The sequence below is a fragment of the Pithys albifrons genome, chromosome 16, assembly GCF_047495875.1.
Source record: "Pithys albifrons albifrons isolate INPA30051 chromosome 16, PitAlb_v1, whole genome shotgun sequence".
NCBI classification, from domain to species: domain Eukaryota; kingdom Metazoa; phylum Chordata; class Aves; order Passeriformes; family Thamnophilidae; genus Pithys; species Pithys albifrons.
This window is the reverse complement of record NC_092473.1, coordinates 17,308,457-17,330,601: the sequence shown is the minus strand read 5'-3', so window position 1 is coordinate 17,330,601 and position 22,145 is coordinate 17,308,457. Positions and strand designations below refer to the sequence as shown.

Here is a 22,145-nt window from a genome sequence, read left to right as displayed (position 1 = left end):
GTCCCCAAGGAGGTTGTCCAAGGGGCGACACCTCGGGCGCCGGGGGTCCCCAAGGGAGGGTTGCCGAGGGGCGACACCTCGGGCGCTGGGGGTTCCCGAAGGGGGGTTGCCCAAGGGGCGACACCTCGGGCGCCGGGGCTCCTCGAAGGGGGGGTTCCTGAGGGACGACATTTCGGGCACCCGGGGTCCCCAAGGGTGTTCTCCGAGGGACGACATTTTGGGCACCGGAGGCCCCCAAGGGAGGTTCCCGAGGGCCGACATTGCTGGGCTGTGGGCAATGGGGGTCCCTGAGTTCCCCAGGCACCCCCTGACCACTCTTACCTCCCCTTACCTCCCTGTGACTCCTCTGAGACCCACGATCCACTGTGAGACCCCCCTCATTTCTCTCTGACTTCTCCTGGATCGCTTTGGACCCTCCTGAACTCCCCTGGACCCCCCTTGGACTTTCCTCAACTCTCTTGGACCACCTTGCACCCCCTCCCAGCCCCCCTTGACACTCTCAAAAACCTTGGACCCTCTTGAATCACACTTGGACTCCCCTGGACCCCTCCAAACCCCCTGAAGCCCCCTGGACCCCTCTCAAACCCGCCTGGGACCCCTTGGACCCTCCTTAGACCCTTCTGGACCCCTTCGAACCTTTCTGGACACCTCTGAGACTCCCCTGGACACTCCTGGACCCCCCGCAAAACCCCCTGGACTCTCCGAATCTCTCCTGGACCCCCTTGGACCCCTGTGAAACCCCCTTCCACTCCCTTAAAACCCCCTGAACCCTCCTGAACATTCCTGGACCACCTTGAATCCTCCTAGGGCCCCCATGGACCACCCCCTCATACCCCCAGGGAAACCCCCTGGACCAACTTGAACTCTCCTGGACCCCCCAAAACGCTTTGGACCCCTCTGGACCCCCCTGGGCCCTCTCGGACTTCCCTGGACGTCCCATGTCCCCTGCATGTCCCCCCATAGCCTTCCCATGTCCCCAATGTTCCCCCCATGTTTCCTCCATGTCCCCTGCGTCCCCCATGTCCACCCCATCTCCCTCATGTCCTCCCCATGTCCCCTCGATGTACCCCCATGTCCCCCTGATGTCTTCCCATGTCCCCCCATGTCCTCCCCGTGTCCTCCCCCATGTCCTCCCCGTGTCCCCCCATGTCCCCCCAATGTATGTCACTCCATGGCCTCCCAAGACACGCAGCTGCCAGCACAGGACACACACAAATCCCTCCGAAATTCTGGAACACGACATTCCTCTGCAGGGCTGAAAACAAGACGGGGAGGCTTTTTTCCTTTCCGTAGGTGGACTAATGCCCCCAAAACCAGGGAGCTGGGACAGTGGCTGCTCCCTGCACTCTGCTGCACTTTCCACAGCTCCTTCGTTGACTTCCTGGTGGATTTGTGCATCCTCTGAAGGTGGCACTTCTCTGCAAAGCAACTCAGGAAATCCCTTCAGTTTGATTTGTTTCCAGATTTTTCTCCCTAGCACCACAGAGCTCAAAAAGGAAATCAAAAAACCAGGAAAAAAACCCAAAGAACAAAAAATCGCACCGTGCCAACCCCCAGCTCCTCCCACAAAGCTCAAGGGGTCCCATGTGTGTCCCCGCCACCTCCAGCTGGCCACCAGGCCCCCAGAGCTGAGGGAAATCTGAGCAGATACTGAGAAACCTCCTTTGCTGAGCACACTCATCACTGCAGTCCTTCAGGCTTTGCAAGAGTCTGTAGGGATCAGACCCCAATTCCAATCCCTGACTACCTTTCTAACAGGTTTTGTTAGACACACACTGGGTGGTCACTCCAAGAACAGCACACAGAGACTGCACAAGGCATTACAGGATTGCCACGAAGAACAGAAGTACCTTTTCTTTTGCATGGTTTTTCCTCTGCAATAACTACCGACCGGTTTGGTTCCTACTGGACATTTCCCTTGAGGATTCAGGGCCCTCTGGTCGGGTGGGGTTGTTTAGGGCTGATCCTCACAGGCTCAGACCAAACCCAGCCACCCCATCACTGCTGCACGTGGGAGCAGATGGAAATCTCAATACAGCATATAAATGCTCCCCTTCCCTACTACTCAGTCTTTCCTTGCAGATACGAGGAGCAGATTTACTCCATCCTTTGCAGGGACTTGCTTAACTCCTGGCACTGTCCCTGTCCCAGGGAAGCTGCACTAGGACTGTGGGTCTGGGTCCTTTCCAGGCACAATGCAGCTGCTCATATTAACAGCATCAGCAATGCCCTCATTTTTTATCAGGTCAAATTGTTGTCATACAAACCCAAGAATAGGAATTCTTTTCCAGATTACAATTTTCCTCTAAGTACATTCAAAAAGAGTTCTAGTCCTGGATCCAGTTATCGTCATTCAATTTGGGCTACCTGACCCCCCAGACTGCTGGACTGCCTTTCAATCTCCAGAGCTTTCCCCCAGATTCCACTTTCAGGCTCAGACACTACAGCCTGTCAGGTTGTGAGTATTCTCAGGCCTCCTGACTATGACAGTTACAAGTCAAAAGTGGGCCCAGCTTTCCAGAAGGAATGCAAGCTGACAGTAGCCTAATTCCCTTCAGTGGAGCTCTACTCAGCCAAATCCAGGCTCAAACACATCTCAAACCAGCTCTGCCATTTGCTTTGAAAACAAACTTTCCTTTGTGGACTGAAGGATGAAAAGGTATGAAAAGCCTTAAGCTGAGCCTCACCACAACAGTGGGCCTGAAGAAATGCCAAAGGAGTTTATTGGAGGGGCCTATTCTGGTGAAAGCTCCTACTTTCCAGACCTCCAACAGCATCACCAGCAGACCCTGAAGAAGTGTGGCACCTACCACAGCTTGGGGTACTCAGTGTCCATCACGGGAGGACATTCTGTTAATGTCTTTGTGATGCCAACAGCACGGATCTGCTTTTCAACTTGTCCCAGACACTTTCTGGATTTCAGGAATCATCATTTTCTCCAAGCCCGTTTCAAACATCCTAGTATGACAGTTAGAGAAAAAGTATCAGAACGATTTATCACCCTATGGTGACCAAAGAAAAGCAGAAACCACACAAAGCACCAGGAAACAGAGAACACAAGACAATTTGTTTCTTAACAATTGCTGCCCTCTTACATAGATGTTTGCACATACAAACTTTTTACAAATGATAAAAACCAGAGACAGCAATCCTTCCCTTTTATGACCTGCTTAGGAGATCAGTAACTTGAACTATCAGTGAGGAACTGTGGGCAGAAAATCAGAAATGAACCCCAAAAGGAGAGGCACCCGGGCAGTCAAATTAGCCCCAAACCTCGTTTGCCATTTTAGCCAGAGAGACAACTCCTTCCTACTTCAAAGGCAAAAACTGCACAGCAGCCTGAAATACAACCCAAGCCAACAGAACACACTCCCTTTGGCTGTATGCTGCCAAGTATTTCCTGCAGAGCTCATGCCCCATTTCCTGTGCCATACTAGTTAATGAAGAGGAGAAAAAGGACAAAGTAAAACTCCAGATGAAAACAAGAGAATTGCTTTAGAGTCAGCAGCAAAATGCATTCTAAGAAGGAGACAGGAAGGGCAGCCTTCATAAATGTTCCCTTTTACTGAAGGGCATTAACTTGCTGCTCCAAAGTTTGCCTAAAAACTGCTCATCTTCTCGGGCACCACAACACTGAAACGTGGAACGCTGGAAGCACCACTTCCATTTGCTTGGTGGAACACCACTGGAAGAACCCTGTAATTCTTGCTCCTCCACAGGAGGCATCAAGCAGATTTTAAAGGATTAATAACAGACCTTGTGTGATCTGTGTAGAGATAACATCACGAATTTCATCAGCATGGCCATCTGCCTGGGGATGATTTCAACAATGTGTCACAGCTTTGACAGAGGAACGTAAACCCTTCCTCAGAACTTTATTCCCATGAAGGCCAAAATGACACAAAAGCATGGAATGTTTCCCAGCATGAACACAAACTGCAGAGAGCAGTGGTCAGAATGGCTGTGCTGTGTGACAGGGCAAGTGTGTTGCTATTAGCTGGAGATTAAATGGAGACACTTTCAGACAAGTAACGACATCACACACACCAGGAAAGGAGGAGAACTACACAAGTCCTTTAGTTCCATTCCCTCAGTTTTCATGGAGTGTCACCTGCTGTGGCCACTGCCCTTTATGCCCCCTTGACTCCAGAGCATTTGGAGCAAGTCCCTGGAGCCACCAGAGTCCCACCCATGTACAGGATGCCTGATCTGTGCAACTGCACACTCTGAACCACTCGTGTCACACTGGAGCTTTTCAGAGCAAGGAACTTACTTTTGATAAGTTTTGTTGGTTTGGAACTTGGAAGTCTTTGGAATAGCAGAATGAAGACCTGTTTCCTGTACCAGTCAACTGATTCACTGGAAATTTAAAAGAACAGTTATTCAGTTCATAGTGGGCTTTGACTGGTGCTGTCACTTTACAGAAAACACAGATAAAGTTGTTTTGCTCCTGAAGTGTTAACCTTTGGCATGACTGCACACTGCAGAACCAAAGCCCACAGAAGTCAGTTTTGAATGCAATTTGAGCTCATACTCACGGGGGCATATGCTCCATGATGCTGTTTAGCAGGTCAAAGCCTTGGGGATCACTGGCTTTAGAGGCAATCAGTTTCTGGAATCCCCCCAACACTCCAGGCTGCAAGGAAAGCAAACATGAAGCTCTAGGCAACTGTTCTTCCTAAGTGGCCCAGCAGAAAGTTGGCTCTGACCATCGAAGACACACACCAGTGCAAAAGCATCCCTAACCTAAACCAGGATTCTGATCCTGCAGTGCAGGACAAGGAAGACACGGTGTGGCTCCTTCTCACTCACTCACTCACTCACTCACTCACTCACTCACTCACTCTCCTCAAGCCTGTTCTGAACACAAGCCCTGAGAGTTCTGCTGGTCCACATGTTCCACAGGAAGCAAACAAGGCAAGAAAATTCTGGGAAACTGCCACTTGCCAAAACCAAGTGCAGGAATTTTCCATCTCGGCTGACAAAAGCACAGGAGCCCAGGATTCACCTCACCCCCAGGACGGGAAAGCACCCACCGAGCTGCATGCACAGTATTTGTCCGTGCATGGAGTGCCACTGAGGCCCAGCCCAGCCCAGCCCCTGCCCCGCGGCCCCGGCACTCACGATCTTGGCGGCGGCGCTGCGGGCGATGGTGCCAGCGCCGCGCTCCAGGAACGCATCTGCAGCAGCCGCACCGGCGGCGGGATGTTCCCCGCGCGCTCCCGCGGCACCGGCTGCGGCAGGTGCGGGAAAACAGCGCCATGAACGAACACGGGATGTGGCATCGAGCAGGAGAGACAGAGAGGCGGACTCCGGGCGAGCACAGGAGGGACGGCGCGCTGTGCTCCGCGCATGCGCAATAGCGACGCCGCTCTGTACTCCGCGCGTGCGCAGTAGGGACGGCGCGCTGTACTCCGCGCATGCGCAGTAGCGACGGCGCGCTGCACTCCGCGCGTGCGCAGTAGAGACGGCGCTCTGTACTCCGCGCATGCGCAGCAGCGACAGCGCGCTGTACTCCGCGCGTGCGCAGTTGGGACGGCGCGCTGTACTCCGCGCATGGGCAGTACCGACGGCGCTCCGTACTCCGCGCTTGCGCAGTACCGCCGAAGCTCTCTAATCCGCACGTGCGCAGTAGCGATGCAGATACCGCTGCCCAAACGCCGGTTCGAATCCCGCCCTCGCCGGCCCTTCTCCCTCGCTGGCGCCGCCTGCCGGACATGTCCAAGAACTGCATCGTAGTCCAGCCCCCACCACCTCCAATGCCCGCCGGGGGTCCCCAAGGAGGGGCGTGACGAGGGGCGACACCTCGGTCGCCGGGGGTCCGCAAGGCGAGGTTGCCGAGGGCCGACACCTCGGGCGCCGAGAGTCATCGGGTTGAGGTTGCGGCGGGGCGACACCTCGGGCGCCGGGACTCCCCAAGGGGGGATTGCCGAGGGACGACAGTTTTGGGCACCGGGGGTCCCCAAGGGGGTTCCCGGAGGGACGACAGTTTTGGGCACCGGGGGTCCCCAAGGGGGTTCCCGGAGGGACGACATTTTGGGCACCGGGGGTCCCCAAGGGGGTTCCCGGAGGGACGACAGTTTTGGGCACCGGGGGTCCCCAAGGGGGTTCCCCGACGGACGACATTTTGGGCACCGGGGGTCCCTAAGGGGGTTCCCCGACGGACGACATTTTGGGCACCGGGGGTCCCCAAGGGGGTTCCCCGACGGACGACATTTTGGGCACCGGGGGTCCCCAAGGGGGTTCCCCGACGGACGACATTTCGGGCACCGGGGGTCCCCAAGGGGGGTTCCCGACGGACGACATTTCGGGCACCGGGGGTCCCCAAGGGGGTTCCCCGACGGACGACATTTTGGGCACCGGGGGTCCCCAAGGGGGTTCCCCGAGGGACGACATTTCGGGCACCGGGGATCTCTGTGGGGGTCTCTGGGGTGTCTCTGGAGCATCTCTGGTGGTCTCTGGGGTTCTCTGGAGGTCTCTGTGGGATCTATGGGGGTCTCTGCTGGATCTATGAGGGGTTTCTGTGGGTCCCTGGGGTCCTCTGGGGGTCCCAAGGTGGGTCCCTGGGGGTCTCTGGAGGTCCCTGGGGGTCTCGGAGGGGTTTCTCGTGATCTCTGGAGGGGTCTCTGGAGGTCCCTGGGGGGCATCTCGTGATCTCTGGGCGGTCTATGGGGGTCCCTGGGGGGTCCCTGAGGGTCTCTGGGGGTCTTTGTGAGTCTCTGGGGGTGTCTGAGGGTCCCTGGGGGGTCTCTGGGGGTGTCTGGGGATTTCTGGGGGGTCCGAGGGGATCCCCAGGGGAGTTCCTTGGGGGTCCCTGGGGGGTCTCTGGTGGATCTTTGAGGGGTTCCTGTGGGTCCCTGGGGGATCTCTGAAAGTCTCTGGGGGTCTCTGTGAGTCTCTGGGGGTGTCTGAGGGTCCCTGGGGGGTCTCTGGGAGTCTCTGGGGATGTCTGGGGGTTTCTGGGGGGTCCCAGGAGATCCCCAGGGGAGTTCTTTGGGGGTCACAGGGGGGGTCTCTGGGGATCTGTGGGGGTCCCTATGGGGTCCTTGGGGGTCCCTGTGGGGTCTCTGGGGGTCTCTGGGGGGTCTCTGGGGGTCCCTGGGGGTCCCATGAGGGATCTGGGGGTCTCTGGGGATCTCTGGGGGCATCTGAGGGGCCCTGGCAGGTGTCTGGGGGTCTCTGGGTGTCCCTGGGGGGTCTCGGCGTGTGTCTGGGAGTCCCTGGAGGTCTCTGAGAGTCTCTGGGGGGTCCCTGAGGGTCTCTGGGGGTGTCTGGGGGTCCCTGGAGGGGTCTGGGGGTCTCTGGGGATCTCTGGGGGTCTCTGGGGGCATCTGAGGGTTCCTGGCGGGTGTCTGGGAGTCTCTGGGGGTCCCTCAGGGGTCTCTGCGGGTCCCTGAGGGGTCTCCGGGAGTTTCTGGGGGCCCCTGGGAGTCTCTGCGGGTGTCTGGGGGTCTGTGGGGGTCCTTGGGCAGTCCCTGGTGATCTATGGAGGGTCTCTGGGGGTCCCTGGGGGGTCTCGGCGGGTGTCTGGGAGTCCCTGGAGGTCTCTGAGAATCTCTGGGGGGTCTCTGGTGGTCCCTGGGGGGGTCTCTGGGGCTTTCTGGTGGTCCCTGGGGGGTCCATGGGGGTCTCTTGGAGTCTCTGGAGGTCCCTGGGGGGGTCTCTGAGGGTTTCTGGGAGTCTCTGGGGTGTCTGGGAGTCTCTGGGGGTTCCTGAGGGGTCTCTGCGGGTCCCTGAGGGATCTCTGGGAGTTTCTGGGGGCCCCTGGGAGTCTCTGGGGGTGTCTGGGGGTCTGCGGGGGTCCTTGGGCGGTCCCTGGTGATCTATGGGGAGTCTCTGGGGGGTCCCTGGGGAGTCCCAGTGGGCTCTCTGGGGGTCCTTGGGGGGTCTCTGAGAGTCTCTGGGGGTCTCTGGGGGGTCCCTGGGGGGGCCCTAGGGGTCCGTGGGGGCGTCTGGGAGTCCCTTGGGGGTGTCTGGGGGTCTCTGACAGTCTCTGGGGGGTCTCTGGGGGAAACTGGGGGTTCTCTGGGAGATCTCTGTAGCTTCCTGAGGGACCCTGGGGGTCCCTGTGAGTGTCTGGGAATCTCTGGGTTCTCTGGGGGTCCCTGGGGGGTCCCTGGGTGGGTCTCTGGGGGTCTCTGGGGTCCCCAAGGAGGTTGTCCATGGGGCGACACCTCGGGCGCCGAGGGTCCCCAAGGGCGTGCTGGCCGAGGGGCGACACCTCGGGCGCCGGGGTTCCCCGAGGGGGTGTTGCCGAGGGGCGACACCTCGGGCACTGGGGCTCCTCAAAGGGGGGGTTCCCGAGGGACGACATTTCGGGCACCCGGGGTCCCCAAGGGAGGTTCCCGAGGGCCGACATTGCTGGGCTGTGGGCAATGGGGGTCCCTGAGTTCCCCAGGCACCCCCTGACCACTCTTACCTCCCCTTACCTCCCTGTGACTCCTCTGAGACCCACGATCCACTGTGAGACCCCCCTCATTTCTCTCTGACTTCTCCTGGATCGCTTTGGACCCTCCTGAACTCCCCTGGACCCCCCTGAATCCCCCTTGGACTTTCCTCAACTCTCTTGGACCACTTTGCACCCCCCCCCAGCCCCCCTTGACACTCTCAAAAACCTTGGACCCTCTTGAATCACACTTGGACTCCCCTGGACCCCTCCAAACCCCCTGAAGCCCCCTGGACCCCTCTCAAACCTGCCTGGGACCCCTTGGACCCTCCTTAGACCCTTCTGGACCCCTTCGAACCTTTCTGGACACCTCTAAGACTCCCCTGGACACTCCTGGACCCCCCCCAAAACCCCCTGGACCCTCCGAATCTCTCCTGGACCCCCTTGGACCCCTCTGAAACCCCCTTCCACTCCCTTAAAACCCCCTGAACCCTCCTGAACATTCCTGGACCACCTTGAATCCTCCTAGGGCCCCCATGGACCACCCCCTCATACCCCCAGGGAAAACCCCTGGACCCTCCTGGACCAACTTGAACTCTCCTGGACCCCCCAAAACGCTTTGGACCCCTCTGGACCCCCCTGGGCCCTCTCGGACTTCCCTGGACGTCCCATGTCCCCTGCATGTCCCCCCATAGCCTTCCCATGTCCCCAATGTTCCCCCCATGTTTCCTCCATGTCCCCTGCGTCCCCCATGTCCACCCCATCTCCCTCATGTCCTCCCCATGTCCCCTCGATGTACCCCCATGTCCCCCTGATGTCCTCCCATGTCCCCCTGATGTCCCCCCCCATGTCCTCCCCGTGTCCCCCCCCATGTCCTCCCCTTGTCCCCCCATGTCCCCCCAATGTATGTCACTCCATGGCCTCCCAAGACACGCAGCTGCCAGCACAGGACACACACAAATCCCTCCGAAATTCTGGAACACGACATTCCTCTGCAGGGCTGAAAACAAGACGGGGAGGCTTTTTTCCTTTCCGTAGGTGGACTAATGCCCCCAAAACCAGGGAGCTGGGACAGTGGCTGCTCCCTGCACTCTGCTGCACTTTCCACAGCTCCTTCGTTGACTTCCTGGTGGATTTGTGCATCCTCTGAAGGTGGCACTTCTCTGCAAAGCAACTCAGGAAATCCCTTCAGTTTGATTTGTTTCCAGATTTTTCTCCCTAGCACCACAGAGCTCAAAAAAGAAATCAGAAAACCAAGAAAAAAACCCAAAGAACAAAAAATCGCACCGTGCCAACCCCCAGCTCCTCCCACAAAGCTCAAGGGGTCCCATGTGTGTCCCCGCCACCTCCAGCTGGCCACCAGGCCCCCAGAGCTGAGGGAAATCTGAGCAGATACTGAGAAACCTCCTTTGCTGAGCACACTCATCACTGCAGTCCTTCAGGCTTTGCAAGAGTCTGTAGGGATCAGACCCCAATTCCAATCCCTGACTACCTTTCTAACAGGTTTTGTTAGACACACACGGGGTGGTCACTCCAAGAACAGCACACAGAGACTGCACAAGGCATTACAGGATTGCCACAAAGAACAGAAGTACCTTTTCTTTTGCATGGTTTTTCCTCTGCAATAACAACCGACTGGTCTGGTTCCTACTGGACATTTCCCTTGAGGATTCAGGGCCCTCTGGTGAGGTGGGGTTGTTTAGGGCTGATCCTCACAGGCCCAGACCAAACCCAGCCACCCCATCACTGCTGCACCTGGGAGCAGGTGGAAATCTCAATACAGCACATAAATGCTCCCCTTCCCTACTACTCAGTCTTTCCTTACAGATGCAAGGAGCAGATTTACTCCATCCTTTGCAGGGACTTGCTTAACTCCTGGCACTGTCCCTGTCCCAGGGAAGCTGCACTAGGACTGTGGGTCTGGGTCCTTTCCAGGCACAATGCAGCTGCTCATATTAACAGCATCAGCAATGCCCTCATTTTTTATCAGGTCAAACTGCCGAGATACAAACCCAAGAAAAGCAATTCTTTTCCAGACTGTCACTGCATTCAGGCTGGTGCTCACCATGCACAGAACCTGCAGCACAGACACAGCAGAGGGCTCAGGGACACTCAGCATGCACAGAACCTGCAGCACAGACACAGCAGAGGGCTCAGGGACACTCAGCATGCACAGAACCTGCAGCACAGACACAGCAGAGGGCTCAGGGACACTCAGCATGCACAGAACCTGCAGCACAGACACAGCAGAGGGCTCAGGGACACTCAGCATGCACAGACAGAGCAGCACAGACACAGCAGAGGGCTCAGGGACACTCAGGAGGCACAGAACCTGCAGCACAGACACAGCAGAGGGCTCAGGGACACTCAGCAGGCACAGAACCTGCAGCACAGACACAGCTGAGGGCTCAGGGACACTCAGCATGCACAGACAGAGCAGCACAGACACAGCAGAGGGCTCAGGGACACTCAGCATCCACAGAACCTGCAGCACAGACACAGCAGAGGGCTCAGGGACACTCAGCATCCACAGAACCTGCAGCACAGACACAGCAGAGGGCTCAGGGACACTCAGCATGCACAGAACCTGCAGCACAGACACAGTAGAGGGCTCAGGGACACTCAGCATGCACAGACAGAGCAGCACAGACACAGCAGAGGGCTCAGGGACACTCAGCATGCACAGACAGAGCAGCACAGACACAGCAGAGGGCTCAGGGACACTCAGGAGGCACAGAACCTGCAGCACAGACACAGCAGAGGGCTCAGGGACACTCAGCATGCACAGACAGAGCAGCACAGACACAGCTGAGGGCTCAGGGACACTCAGGAGGCACAGAACCTGCAGCACAGACACAGCAGAGGGCTCAGGGACACTCAGCATCCACAGAACCTGCAGCACAGACACAGCAGAGGGCTCAGGGACACTCAGTATGCACAGAACCTGCAGCACAGACACAGCAGAGGGCTCAGGGACACTCAGCCACTGCCATGGCTCTTCATGCACAGGGCACAAGCTCAGACACTCTCAGAGCAGCAGTTATTGAGGGTGAAACAGCTCATCTCTCAGACAATCTTTACTTACCCAAATCTTGAACAAAACAAACACTATATGGGGTAAGAGTTAACTGTGCACTCAAAATGTCTAATTTTATATGAGCTGCCTGAATCTCCCAAGTCCATGCAACTGAACAGGAGACAACCATTACTTATAAGCCATCAAGTGGATAAATCTTCATCTTTTAAATAGCATATATTTGAGCTGATTGCTAAACTAAGTGCTGTGAAAAATAAGGCCTTTCTGAGGTTACCAGGAAAACCTTACAAAAGCCAAGTTCCAAAGAACAATAAGACACAGCAAGATCTTGCCTTCTGCCTACAACACACTTCATTTTGCTGATTATCAAACCTTAGCAAGAGACCATTCTCACAGAGGCATTTCTTCTCTGCTGAATGCAGCCCAGGGATGCAGAGCCCAAGCCACCTACCCTGCCTGGGCACGCTGTGAACAGTTTGTGCAGAGACTGGGCCAGCTGGATCCTGGGATTGTTCACCATTTGCCCCACAGGATCATGTTCTTTCCTCCCAGCAAAGGCCAGCTGGGAGAATGCAGTCTGATAGCCTGGAGTATCCTCTGTGTCAATGAAGTGCTCCTTGTCAGGGGTCGTGTCATCCTCAGGCAGCTCGAAGAGGCCAAGGAGGGAGGGCCTGCAGCAAAGGAATCCTGGGGGGAGAGGGGAGGGGAACAGTGAACAGGTGAGGACAGCCTGTGCTTCACAAGAACGCTCAGATTACCTGGAACCCCTTTGCAGGGACTTGCTTAACTCCTGGCACTGTCCCTGTCCCAGGGAAGCTGCACTAGGACTGTGGGTCTGGGTCCTTTCCAGGCACAATGCAGCTGCTCATATTAACAGCATCAGCAATGCCCTCATTTTTTAGCAGCTCAAATTGCTGTGATACAAACCCAAGAATAGCAATTCTTTTCCAGATTACAGTTTTTCTCTAAGTACATTCAAAAAGAATTCTAGTCCAGGCTACCTGAGCCCCCAGACTGCTGGACTGCCTTTCAGTCTCCAGAGCTTTCCCCCAGATTCCACTTTCAGGCTAAGACACTACAGCCTGTCAGGTTGTGAGTATTCTCAGGCCTCCTGACTATGACAGTTACAAGTCAAAAGTGGGCCCAGCTTTCCAGAAGGAATGCAAGCTGACAGTAGCCTAATTCCCTTCAGTGGAGCTCTACTCAGCCAAATCCAGGCTCAAACACATCTCAAACCAGCTCTGCCATTTGCTTTGAAAACACACTTCCCTTTGTGCAGTGAAGGATGAAAAGGTATGAAAAGCCTCAAGCTGAGTCTCACCACAACAGTGGGCCTGAAGAAATGCCAAAGGAGTTTATTGGAGGGGCCTATTCTGGTGAAAGCTCCTACTTTCCAGACCTCCAACAGCATCACCAGCAGACCCTGAAGAAGTGTGGCACCTACCACAGCTTGGGGTACTCAGTGTCCATCACGGGAGGACATTCTGTTAATGTCTTTGTGATGCCAACAGCACGGATCTGCTTTTCAACTTGTCCCAGACACTTTCTGGATTTCAGGAATCATCATTTTCTCCAAGCCCGTTTCAAACATCCTAGTATGACAGTTAGAGAAAAAGTATCAGAACGATTTATCACCCTATGGTGACCAAAGAAAAGCAGAAACCACACAAAGCACCAGGAAACAGAGAACACAAGACAATTTGTTAAGGTGCTGCCCTCTTACATAGATGTTTGCACATACAAACTTTTTACAAAGGATAAAAACCAGAGACAGCAATCCTTCCCTTTTATGACCCGCTCAGGAGATCAGTAACTTGAACTATCAGTGAGGAACTGTGGGCAGAAAATCAGAAATGAACCCCAAAAGGAGAGGCGCCCGGGCAGTCAGATTGGCGCCAAACCTCCTTTGCCATTTCAGCCAGAGAGACAACTCTTTCCTGCTTCAAAGGCAAAAACTGCACAGCAGCCTGAAATACAACCCAAGCCAACAGAACACACTCCCTTTGGCTGTATGCTGCCAAGTATTTCCTGCAGAGCTCATGCCCCATTTCCTGTGCCAAACTAGTTAATGAAGACGAGAAAGCAACGAGAAAAAGGATGAAGTAAAACTCCAGATGAAAACAAGAGAATTGCTTTAGAGTCAGCAGCAAAATGCATTCTAAGAAGGAGACAGGAAGGGCAGCCTTCATAAATGTTCCCTTTTACTGAAGGGCATTAACTTGCTGCTCCAAAGTTTGCCTAAAAACTGCTCATCTTCTCGGGCACCACAACACTGAAACGTGGAACGCTGGAAGCACCACTTCCATTTGGTTGGTGGAACACCACTGGAAGAACCCTGTAATTCTTGCTCCTCTACAGGAGGCATCAAGCAGATTTTAAAGGATTAATAACAGACCTTGTGTGATCTGTGTAGAGATAACATCACGAATTTCATCAGCATGGCCATCTGCCTGGGGATGATTTCAACAATGTGTCACAGCTTTGACAGAGGAACGTAAACCCTTCCTCATAACTTTATTCCCATGAAGGCCAAAATGACACAAAAGCATGGAATGTTTCCCAGCATGAACACAAACTGCAGAGAGCAGTGGTCAGAATGGCTGTGCTGTGTGGCAGGGCAAGTGTGTTGCTATTAGCTGGAGATTAAATGGAGACACTTTCAGACAAGTAACGACATCACACACACCAGGAAAGGAGGAGAACTACACAAGTCCTTTAGTTCCATTCCCTCAGTTTTCATGGAGTGTCACCTGCTGTGGCCACTGCCCTTTATGCCCCCTTGACTCCAGAGCATTTGGAGCAAGTCCCTGGAGCCAGCAGAGTCCCACCCATGTTCAGGATGCCTGATCTGTGCAACTGCACACTCTGAACCACTCGTGTCACACTGGAGCTTTTCAGAGCAAGGAACTTACTTTTGATAAGTTTTGTTGGTTTGGAACTTGGAAGTCTTTGGAATAGCAGAATGAAGACCTGTTTCCTGTACCAGTCAACTGATTCACTGGAAATTTAAAAGAACAGTTATTCAGTTCACAGTGGGCTTTGACTGGTGCTGTCACTTTACAGAAAACACAGATAAAGTTGTTCCCATCTCTTTAACTGATAAATGTGACATTTTTGCTCCTGAAGTGTTAACCTTTGGCATGACTGCACACTGCAGAACCAAAGCCCACAGAAGTCAGTTTTGAATGCAATTTGAGCTCATACTCACGGGGGCATATGCTCCATGATGCTGTTTAGCAGGTCAAAGCCTTGGGGATCACTGGCTTTCAAGGCAATCAGCTTCAGGAATCCCCCCAACACTCCAGGCTGCAAGGAAAGCAAACATGAAGCTCTAGGCAACTGTTCTTCCTAAGTGGCCCAGCAGAAAGTTGGCTCTGACCATCGAAGACACACACCAGTGCAAAAGCATCCCTAACCTAAACCAGGATTCTGATCCTGCAGTGCAGGACAAGGAAGACACGTTGTGGCTCCTTCTCACTCACTCACTCATTCACTCCCTCACTCACCCACTCCACTCACTCCACTCACTCACTCACTCCACTCACTCCACTCACTCACTCACTCACTCTCCTCAAGCCTGTTCTGAACACAAGCCCTGAGAGTTCTGCTGGTCCACATGTTCCACAGGAAGCAAACAAGGTAAGAAAATTCTGGGAAAGTGCCACTTGCCAAAACCAAGTGCAGGAATTTTCCATCTCGGCTGACAAAAGCACAGGAGCCCAGGATTCACCTCACCCCCAGGACGGGAAAGCACCCACCGAGCTGCATGCAGAGTATTTATCCGTGCATGGAGTGCCACTGAGGCCCAGCCCAGCCCAGCCCCTGCCCCGCGGCCCCGGCACTCACGATCTTGGCGGCGGCGCTGCGGGCGATGGTGCCAGCGCCGCGCTCCAGGAACGCATCTGCAGCAGCCGCACCGGCGGCGGGATGTTCCCCGCGCGCTCCCGCGGCACCGGCTGCGGCAGGTGCGGGAAAACAGCGCCATGAACGAACACGGGATGTGGCATCGAGCAGGAGAGACAGAGAGGCGGACTCCGGGCGAGCACAGGAGGGACGGCGCGCTGTGCTCCGCGCATGCGCAATAGCGACGCCGCTCTGTACTCCGCGCGTGCGCAGTAGCGACGGCGCGCTGCACTCCGCGCGTGCGCAGTAGAGACGGCGCGCTGTACTCCGCGCGTGCGCAGTTGGGACGGCGCGCTGTACTCCGCGCGTGCGCAGTGTGGACGGCGCGCTGTACTCCGCGCGTGCGCAGTAGCGACGGCGCGCTGCACTCCGCGCGTGCGCAGTAGGGACGGCGCTCTATACTCCGCGCATGCGCAGCAGCGACAGCGCTCTGTACTCCGCGCGTGCGCAGTTGGGACGGCGCGCTGTACTCCGCGCATGGGCAGTACCGACGGCGCTCCGTACTCCGCGCTTGCGCAGTACCGCCGAAGCTCTCTAATCCGCACGTGCGCAGTAGCGATGCAGATACCGCTGCCCAAACGCCGGTTCGAATCCCGCCCTCGCCGGCCCTTCTCCCTCGCTGGCGCCGCCTGCCGGACATGTCCAAGAACTGCATCGTAGTCCAGCCCCCACCACCTCCAATGCCCGCCGGGGGTCCCCAAGGAGGGGCGTGACGAGGGGCGACACCTCGGTCGCCGGGGGTCCGCAAGGCGAGGTTGCCGAGGGCCGACACCTCGGGCGCCGAGAGTCATCGGGTTGAGGTTGCGGCGGGGCGACACCTCGGGCGCCGGGACTCCCCAAGGGGGGATTGCCGAGGGACGACAGTTTTGGGCACCGGGGGTCCCCAAGGGGGTTCCCGGAGGGACGACAGTTTTGGGCACCGGGGGTCCCCAAGGGGGTTCCCGGAGGGACGACATTTTGGGCACCGGGGGTCCCCAAGGGGGTTCCCGGAGGGACGACAGTTTTGGGCACCGGGGGTCCCCAAGGGGGTTCCCCGACGGACGACATTTTGGGCACCGGGGGTCCCCAAGGGGGTTCCCCGACGGACGACATTTCGGGCACCGGGGGTCCCCAAGGGGGTTCCCCGAGGGACGACATTTCGGGCACCGGGGGTCCCCAAGGGGGTTCCCCGAGGGACGACATTTCGGGCACCGGGGATCTCTGTGGGGGTCTCTGGGGTGTCTCTGGAGCATCTCTGGTGGTCTCTGGGGTTCTCTGGAGGTCTCTGTGGGATCTATGGGGGTCTCTGGTGGATCTATGAGGGGTTTCTGTGGGTCCCTGGGGTCCTCTGGGGGTCCCAAGGTGGGTCCCTGGGGGTCTCTCGAGGTCCCTGGGGGTCTCGGAGGGGTTTCTCGTGATCTCTGGAGGGGTCTCTGGAGGTCCCCGGGGGGCATCTCGTGATCTCTGGGCGGTCTATGGGGGTCCCTGGGGGGTCCCTGAGGGTCTCTGGGAGTCTTTGTGAGTCTCTGGGGGTGTCTGAGGGTCCCTGGGGGGTCTCTGGGGGTGTCTGGGGATTTCTGGGGGGTCCGAGGGGATCCCCAGGGGAGTTCCTTGGGGGTCCCTGGGGGGTCTCTGGTGGATCTTTGAGGGGTTCCTGTGGGTCCCTGGGGGATCTCTGAGAGTCTCTGGGGGTCTCTGTGAGTCTCTGGGGGTGTCTGAGGGTCCCTGGGGGGTCTCTGGGAGTCTCTGGGGATGTCTGGGGGTTTCTGGGGGGTCCCAGGAGATCCCCAGGGGAGTTCTTTGGGGGTCACAGGGGGGGTCTCTGGGGATCTGTGGGGGTCCCTATGGGGTCCTTGGGGGTCCCTGTGGGGTCTCTGGGGGTCTCTGGGGGGTCTCTGGGGGTCCCTGGGGGTCCAATGAGGGATCTGGGGGTCTCTGGGGATCTCTGGGGGCATCTGAGGGGCCCTGGCAGGTGTCTGGGGGTCTCTGGGTGTCCCTGGGGGGTCTCGGCGTGTGTCTGGGAGTCCCTGGAGGTCTCTGAGAGTCTCTGGGGGGTCCCTGAGGGTCTCTGGGGGTGTCTGGGGGTCCCTGGAGGGGTCTGGGGGTCTCTGGGGATCTCTGGGGGTCTCTGGGGGCATCTGAGGGTTCCTGGCGGGTGTCTGGGAGTCTCTGGGGGTCCCTCAGGGGTCTCTGCGGGTCCCTGAGGGGTCTCCGGGAGTTTCTGGGGGCCCCTGGGAGTCTCTGCGGGTGTCTGGGGGTCTGTGGGGGTCCTTGGGCAGTCCCTGGTGATCTATGGAGGGTCTCTGGGGGTCCCTGGGGGGTCTCGGCGGGTGTCTGGGAGTCCCTGGAGGTCTCTGAGAATCTCTGGGGGGTCTCTGGTGGTCCCTGGGGGGGTCTCTGGGGCTTTCTGGTGGTCCCTGGGGGGTCCATGGGGGTCTCTTGGAGTCTCTGGAGGTCCCTGGGGGGGTCTCTGAGGGTTTCTGGGAGTCTCTGGGGTGTCTGGGAGTCTCTGGGGGTTCCTGAGGGGTCTCTGCGGGTCCCTGAGGGATCTCTCGGAGTTTCTGGGGGCCCCTGGGAGTCTCTGGGGGTGTCTGGGGGTCTGCGGGGGTCCTTGGGCGGTCCCTGGTGATCTATGGGGAGTCTCTGGGGGGTCCCTGGGGAGTCCCAGTGGGCTCTCTGGGGGTCCTTGGGGGGTCTCTGAGAGTCTCTGGGGGTCTCTGGGGGGTCCCTGGGGGGGCCCTAGGGGTCCGTGGGGGCGTCTGGGAGTCCCTTGGGGGTGTCTGGGGGTCTCTGACAGTCTCTGGGGGGTCTCTGGGGGAAACTGGGGGTTCTCTGGGAGATCTCTGTAGCTTCCTGAGGGACCCTGGGGGTCCCTGTGAGTGTCTGGGAATCTCTGGGGTCTCTGGGGGTCCCTGGGTGGGTCTCTGGGGGTCTCTGGGGTCCCCAAGGAGGTTGTCCATGGGGCGACACCTCGGGCGCCGAGGGTCCCCAAGGGCGTGCTGGGCGAGGGGCGACACCTTGGGCGCCGGGGTTCCCCGAGGGGGTGTTGCCGAGGGGCGACACCTCGGGCGCTGGGGCTCCTCAAAGGGGGGGTTCCCGAGGGACGACATTTCGGGCACCCGGGGTCCCCAAGGGAGGTTCCCGAGGGCCGACATTGCTGGGCTGTGGGCAATGGGGGTCCCTGAGTTCCCCAGGCACCCCCTGACCACTCTTACCTCCCCTTACCTGCCTGTGACTCCTCTGAGACCCACGATCCACTGTGAGACCCCCCTCATTTCTCTCTGACTTCTCCTGGATCGCTTTGGACCCTCCTGAACTCCCCTGGACCCCCCTGAATCCCCCTTGGACTTTCCTCAACTCTCTTGGACCACTTTGCACCCCCCCCCAGCCCCCCTTGACACTCTCAAAAACCTTGGACCCTCTTGAATCACACTTGGACTCCCCTGGACCCCTCCAAACCCCCTGAAGCCCCCTGGACCCCTCTCAAACCTGCCTGGGACCCCTTGGACCCTCCTTAGACCCTTCTGGACCCCTTCGAACCTTTCTGGACACCTCTAAGACTCCCCTGGACACTCCTGGACCCCCCCCAAAACCCCCTGGACCCTCCGAATCTCTCCTGGACCCCCTTGGACCCCTCTGAAACCCCCTTCCACTCCCTTAAAACCCCCTGAACCCTCCTGAACATTCCTGGACCACCTTGAATCCTCCTAGGGCCCCCATGGACCACCCCCTCATACCCCCAGGGAAAACCCCTGGACCCTCCTGGACCAACTTGAACTCTCCTGGACCCCCCAAAACGCTTTGGACCCCTCTGGACCCCCCTGGGCCCTCTCGGACTTCCCTGGACGTCCCATGTCCCCTGCATGTCCCCCCATAGCCTTCCCATGTCCCCAATGTTCCCCCCATGTTTCCTCCATGTCCCCTGCGTCCCCCATGTCCACCCCATCTCCCTCATGTCCTCCCCATGTCCCCTCGATGTACCCCCATGTCCCCCTGATGTCCTCCCATGTCCCCCTGATGTCCCCCCCCATGTCCTCCCCGTGTCCCCCCCCATGTCCTCCCCTTGTCCCCCCATGTCCCCCCAATGTATGTCACTCCATGGCCTCCCAAGACACGCAGCTGCCAGCACAGGACACACACAAATCCCTCCGAAATTCTGGAACACGACATTCCTCTGCAGGGCTGAAAACAAGACGGGGAGGCTTTTTTCCTTTCCGTAGGTGGACTAATGCCCCCAAAACCAGGGAGCTGGGACAGTGGCTGCTCCCTGCACTCTGCTGCACTTTCCACAGCTCCTTCGTTGACTTCCTGGTGGATTTGTGCATCCTCTGAAGGTGGCACTTCTCTGCAAAGCAACTCAGCAAATCCCTTCAGTTTGATTTGTTTCCAGATTTTTCTCCCTAGCACCACAGAGCTCAAAAAGGAAATCAGAAAACCAAGAAAAAAACCCAAAGAACAAAAAATCGCACCGTGCCAACCCCCAGCTCCTCCCACAAAGCTCAAGGGGTCCCATGTGTGTCCCCGCCACCTCCAGCTGGCCACCAGGCCCCCAGAGCTGAGGGAAATCTGAGCAGATACTGAGAAACCTCCTTTGCTGAGCACACTCATCACTGCAGTCCTTCAGGCTTTGCAAGAGTCTGTAGGGATCAGACCCCAATTCCAATCCCTGACTACCTTTCTAACAGGTTTTGTTAGACACACACGGGGTGGTCACTCCAAGAACAGCACACAGAGACTGCACAAGGCATTACAGGATTGCCACAAAGAACAGAAGTACCTTTTCTTTTGCATGGTTTTTCCTCTGCAATAACAACCGACTGGTCTGGTTCCTACTGGACATTTCCCTTGAGGATTCAGGGCCCTCTGGTGAGGTGGGGTTGTTTAGGGCTGATCCTCACAGGCCCAGACCAAACCCAGCCACCCCATCACTGCTGCACCTGGGAGCAGATGGAAATCTCAATACAGCACATAAATGCTCCCCTTCCCTACTACTCAGTCTTTCCTTACAGATGCAAGGAGCAGATTTACTCCATCCTTTGCAGGGACTTGCTTAACTCCTGGCACTGTCCCTGTCCCAGGGAAGCTGCACTAGGACTGTGGGTCTGGGTCCTCTCCAGGCACAATGCAGCTGCTCATATTAACAGCATCAGCAATGCCCTCATTTTTTATCAGGTCAAACTGCCGAGATACAAACCCAAGAAAAGCAATTCTTTTCCAGACTGTCACTGCATTCAGGCTGGTGCTCACCATGCACAGAACCTGCAGCACAGACACAGCAGAGGGCTCAGGGACACTCAGCATGCACAGAACCTGCAGCACAGACACAGCAGAGGGCTCAGGGACACTCAGCATGCACAGAACCTGCAGCACAGACACAGCAGAGGGCTCAGGGACACTCAGCAGGCACAGAACCTGCAGCACAGACACAGCAGAGGGCTCAGGGACACTCAGCAGGCACAGAACCTGCAGCACAGACACAGCAGAGGGCTCAGGGACACTCAGCAGGCACAGAACCTGCAGCACAGACAGAGCAGAGGGCTCAGGGACACTCAGCAGGCACAGAACCTGCAGCACAGACAGAGCAGGGGGCTCAGGGACACTCAGCATGCACAGAACCTGCAGCACAGACACAGCAGAGGGCTCAGGGACACTCAGCAGGCACAGAACCTGCAGCACAGACAGAGCAGAGGGCTCAGGGACACTCAGCAGGCACAGAACCTGCAGCACAGACAGAGCAGGGGGCTCAGGGACACTCAGCATGCACAGAACCTGCAGCACAGACAGAGCAGGGGGCTCAGGGACACTCAGCATGCACAGAACCTGCAGCACAGACACAGCAGAGGGCTCAGGGACACTCAGCATCCACAGAACCTGCAGCACAGACACAGCAGAGGGCTCAGGGACACTCAGCATGCACAGACAGAGCAGCACAGACACAGCAGAGGGCTCAGGGACACTCAGGAGGCACAGAACCTGCAGCACAGACACAGCAGAGGGCTCAGGGACACTCAGGAGGCACAGAACCTGCAGCACAGACACTGCAGAGGGCTCAGGGACACTCAGCATGCACAGAACCTGCAGCACAGACACAGCAGAGGGCTCAGGGACACTCAGCATGCACAGAACCTGCAGCACAGACACAGCAGAGGGCTCAGGGACACTCAGCATGCACAGACAGAGCAGCACAGACACAGCAGAGGGCTCAGGGACACTCAGGAGGCACAGAACCTGCAGCACAGACACAGCAGAGGGCTCAGGGACACTCAGCAGGCACAGAACCTGCAGCACAGACACAGCTGAGGGCTCAGGGACACTCAGCATGCACAGACAGAGCAGCACAGACACAGCAGAGGGCTCAGGGACACTCAGCATCCACAGAACCTGCAGCACAGACACAGCAGAGGGCTCAGGGACACTCAGCATCCACAGAACCTGCAGCACAGACACAGCAGAGGGCTCAGGGACACTCAGCATCCACAGAACCTGCAGCACAGACACAGCAGAGGGCTCAGGGACACTCAGCATGCACAGAACCTGCAGCACAGACACAGTAGAGGGCTCAGGGACACTCAGCATGCACAGACAGAGCAGCACAGACACAGCAGAGGGCTCAGGGACACTCAGCATGCACAGACAGAGCAGCACAGACACAGCAGAGGGCTCAGGGACACTCAGGAGGCACAGAACCTGCAGCACAGACACAGCAGAGGGCTCAGGGACACTCAGCATGCACAGACAGAGCAGCACAGACACAGCTGAGGGCTCAGGGACACTCAGGAGGCACAGAACCTGCAGCACAGACACAGCAGAGGGCTCAGGGACACTCAGCATCCACAGAAC

The 22,145-nt window shown here is 57.4% G+C and overlaps 2 long non-coding RNA genes across 3 annotated transcripts; both read right to left on the bottom strand.

The window, feature by feature from the left end:
* Nucleotides 1-3,589: 3,589 nt before the first annotated feature.
* Nucleotides 3,590-5,157, bottom strand: LOC139679465 (uncharacterized). Its single transcript, XR_011699198.1, has 3 exons — nt 5,125-5,157; nt 4,539-4,636; nt 3,590-4,359 (listed from the first exon to the last, which is right to left on the bottom strand). It is a non-coding gene; the product is annotated as an uncharacterized lncRNA (long non-coding RNA).
* Nucleotides 5,158-11,624: 6,467 nt separating this feature from the next.
* On the bottom strand, nt 11,625-14,824 carry LOC139679433 (uncharacterized). 2 transcript variants are annotated; one of them, XR_011699189.1, is made up of 4 exons: nt 14,632-14,824; nt 14,336-14,421; nt 12,868-13,015; nt 11,625-12,110 (listed from the first exon to the last, which is right to left on the bottom strand). It is a non-coding gene; the product is annotated as an uncharacterized lncRNA (long non-coding RNA). The 2 variants fall into 2 exon arrangements; XR_011699190.1 differs by having other exon boundaries at nt 12,868-12,993.
* Between the last annotated feature and the right edge of the window lie 7,321 nt (nt 14,825-22,145).